Raw genomic sequence first — 4,637 nt, forward strand, 5'->3', positions numbered from 1 at the left:
CTCAGAATTGGGAATTTGCATGGCTAACAATGGCAGATGAGATCTTTCTATAAGGCCCATAAGGTTTGGTGGGTGCCTCACTTACTAGTCATACTCGCCTTTCAGAGGCAATAGTGCAGTAAGCAGTGTATCATGGGCCCTACTGCAGGGAAGAAAATATGCCTCTGTCTTATGTCTTAACCCTATCCATGCTGGCTTCGGCTCCACCCGTTTTGCGGAAGTGCCGCACTTCCGCAAAACGGGCGGCGCAGCCAACGGGTTAATGAGAAAATACAGCAATAATCAGGGTCCAATGGGGCTCCTCAACCCTCTGGGGCCCGGTGCCACTGCACCTGCTGCACCAATGGAAGCTAATTCCCTGTTCAGAGACACTGGACTCTGAGGCAATCCCTCGATTTCTCCAGAGACAAGACCTCCTGTCCCACTGGGGCAGCGACCACTTCCTTGCTTCAGAAGGAGGGTGTATTGTTCTCCAGGCAATCTGTCGTTTTACTGATTTGTGCATCTTACTTAAGCATTGTAAAAATTGTGTACCAAAAGGGAAATGATGTACAAATATCTAACACATTATTAAAAGTAACAACATAAACATAAAGCAAAACTGAAGCCGGGTATAAAAGTCAGGAGTGTGCTGCATTGCAAATTTCGTGAAATCTCATGGACAACGTTAAAGATTTTCATGAAATGTGCAAAGTTTCTTTTAAATTGTGGGAGAAGACGCCCGTAAACAGTCTATGCAGAAGGAAAGTGAGCAAATTCACTTTTTTGAAGATTTTCTGAGGAATTTTTTTTGCTGTAGAACCTAGGAAATGCACCCCTTGCTAGAGAAATTTCTCACTAAAATGGGGAATTTCACCACTGGTCCAATAAAAAAAATCACCATTTTAGCACAGTGGAACATAATGAACTTCGCGCTATTATGCAGGCAAAGTTTTAATTTTGTGCACACATAATGACAGTAGATGGTGTCCATCATTAACACTGCAAGATCCTGACAAAGCGATATTTATGACTGTTCTGAAAATCGAAAGATTGTTAATTTTATTGATACAAAGTCGTCATTTTTATCAAGACTATGAAACTTGCCCTGAAGCTATTGGTTTCTTTTTTTTCTTTTTCTCAATTCTTTATTAATGTTTTTTCAAAATCAAACATACAATGATCAACAAAAGAAACCCCAGTTAAACAACATTAGATGTGGGCAAAGACATTGATCACAAAAAGAATTAATAACAAAAAAAAATAATAATAAAATAAAATGTAAGAAATCTTACAAATACTTCGATTACACGCGTATATGATAAATCAATACAACAGGAAGATGATGTAGTGTTTCATACAACAAAAAGTGTGATGCATACAATATATGAAAATCAATGGAGAACCTATGAATAGTAAATATGCATTATACAGTCAGAATCATCCTACATTTATAAAAGGACCCCATATATGATCAAAAAGATGTAAATTATCATTCAACATATAAATAATTATTTTTTTTAAGTGAGCCACATCAAAACTATTGGTTTCTAAGTAGAGAATTTGAAGCTATAAAAACAGATGAACTGCAAGTGGGGCGAAGCGTTCGTAGATCTAATTTCTAAGAATTTCTCTTGCAGTTTTTGTCAATTCCTCTTCCTGCTACATCAGCAACATTAATCCCCCCTCCTCCGCCTGAGGCTTGCTTTAAGACTTATCAGAGGTGGTCACGTCTAGTCTGCCCCCATTCTACACGGCCTCTGTCTTTCATCGATAGAAAAGAGCAGATAAAAAAAATCAATTCTTTATCGAACACCAGGCGGGTCAGGCTTTGCAGTGTTGGAATCTGTCAATCAGCCCCTCATTGACATGGGAAATTCTCCTGCTTCCATTGCACGGCTAAGATTCCAACTTTAAAAGCCTTTTAATATCTTACCAATATACAAATTTATAGAAAAGTTATTGTTTATCGGGTGTAAATATGGGAATGTGCTTCGGCTGGGGGTGTCCAGCCTTATTCTGCATGAGCCACATGAATTTCAAATTTTCAGGAACTCCACATATAATAAATAATCATAGGTTGGAGCTATATTAGAATTATTCAGTCTGTGGCTGTCATGACAACTTGTCATGGACAATACAATTGTTGGCGGAGGTTAGATGCTTGTGCAATGTTTGGGGACCCCCTCTATAAGACCGTGTGGTCAGGGAAAAAGAGGAGAAAGAACATACAATAGTATCAAAAGTTTCCCTCATCGACCATATTATTTACATTCGAGGATTACTTCACATAATTTTTCAATTCAATTCAAAAAGTACACCTGTAGACACTAAGGTTTATCTCAAAAATACATTTTTAATTATATCAAAAAGTTATTCATTATTTTTTGTTTTTCGTTAGATGCTTAGCTGCCTAGTGTACCTTCCTACTCAGACTCACATAAACATCTTGTTGTATGTAACCCGCATACTTTACAACAGAGCACACACAAAGATTCTCACACATAGCCAATCGGAGAAAAATTGAAGAAAAAGAATCTGTGGCGACAGCTAGATTTTTATCTTCCCTCCTCATTATTAACTAACTGTGCTCCATAAGGAAGTTGAATCTACTAATTGAGTCTATATTGGGCAACCCCTATCATGGACCCATGACGTTTCTATTTTGAAATCCAGGGTGTGCAGTTCAAAATGTAATCCTCTCCCTGGTTTTCCTCTCTTTAAAAAGCAAATAACTCATTTTATGCACTGCAAATGGCAGGTTAGCTACTCATAAAAAATCCTGAGACAACCATGCTCAACATCAGTGCCATCTTGATTCCCAGATGGGGGCGGCTAATAAAGTTTAATGCACTCTGAGAATATAGAAATGTCCAGACATAAAGACAACGTTATTATCTAATTCTATAAGTTTAGGGAACTTAATGATTGAGTACAACCACCCCAACAGTTGCACGAAGATCTCCGTTCCGTTCAGATATAAAAAAATCAAAAAAAAATCTCTGAGACAAAATAGCAACAAACACTGGCGAAGCCAATAGGTATGACCCCCATTTTGATTCCTGACTAAAACATTCAAAAAAGCCTGCTTCAGTGAAAAAAACACCACAAAATATGATTGCTTTCTGTATATAATGCTTCTATTAAATAATGTAGCGCGTAACGATTCAGTGTACTTTTTAGCTGTAAAATAGTCACTTAGTCATGGCAGCAAGCAGTCCATAGGAGGCGGAAGGGTGCACTAAATGGCCAATAGCATGAAGTGCGAGAGGGATACTCCTCTGGGTGAGTCCAATCCCACTCAGTGAATATGTTACAGAATTGAAATCAATTGGTCATGTCATCAAGCCAGACAGAAAAAATATATAACAGTGTAACATGTTGCCGTTCACTGAGCAATGCTTGTATTCCTCAATCGACGGCTCACCGTACAAGCAAAAGACACCTCTGCCATTGAGAGACGGTACGACAACTTTGACACAGCATTAGGACATTTTGTTCTTAAATGACTCTCTATGGCAGTCTCCTTATAGTGCTGGCCATGAGGGTTCTCTTTGAAGCTGTGCTTTACATGTAATGTATTTCTCATCACCTCCATTACCCAAAAGGAAGGAAACCAACTGATGTTTCAAGCGAGCAAGACCTAAACACATTTTGCATCTTTTTATGAAGCCATCCTTGGTGTGCGCTTTTCGACGAGAGGCAGCGTACGCTTCGAAATACTGGACACTGCGACTGATTACTATTTCGTATGATTGATAGGGAGGAAGTCGGAAGACATAGTCATCAATCGCATTGTCCACAGGGTTCAACCTTACCCTGATGGTCCATATTTTTAATGACAATCTGACACCACAGGTGACCCTCATTACACCTCATGGATTTTCCTTTGTGAAACTTGCTGATGACAGTGGAATGATTGTGGGTGAGATTCCTGGATTCCCTCTCTCCAACAGGACCAGCCTTTGCCCTGCACAAGCACAGGGCAAAACATGCCACGAGTCCAGATGTGTATCCTATGTCCCACTCTTTACTCCCCTCTCCACAAAGGATGCCTTCACTTATATCCTGTAGTTTGGAAGATTCCAGAACAATCCTACAACAGTAGTAATGGGTCACATTCTGAGCCATTCCATCAGCTGTTCTGCTCTCAACATTCCACTGAATGAGCCAATTGCATTCTTTCTGTACACTGTTGACATTAAGAAAGTTACTGGAATTCCTAAGTATTTGATGCCCGGTTCTTTAGGGTGCGTGTTATGAGTGTTAGAGTTGGAATAACTTGTTTCCCTAAATATGTTCACCTTCTCAGCAAATTATGAGCATCTGGGGGGTTAAAAAACTAAAACTGGTCTAATAACATTCTAGATACGTAAATTACAAAATCCTTATTGTACATTAACCACTTGACCGTGAACTGCAAACTTCCATGACACAGACGCAAATATCGAACTTATCGCAGCATGACAGAAGCATTGTAAAGTGCTATCCAAGACAAATTATCGAGTGACCCATTGAGCGCTTGAGCTGAGAAATTGTTCATTTACTTCTGCATACTCTTGGAGGCGGGACTGCAGGTGGGTTTAGAGGGTGCCTCATGTGGACTTAGGGGCAACAGACAGATGTTTTTTTCTTTTATGGTGATATAAAGAATTACT

Source organism: Lissotriton helveticus, chromosome 12 (assembly GCF_964261635.1).
Source record: "Lissotriton helveticus chromosome 12, aLisHel1.1, whole genome shotgun sequence".
Classification (NCBI taxonomy): Eukaryota; Metazoa; Chordata; class Amphibia; order Caudata; family Salamandridae; genus Lissotriton; species Lissotriton helveticus.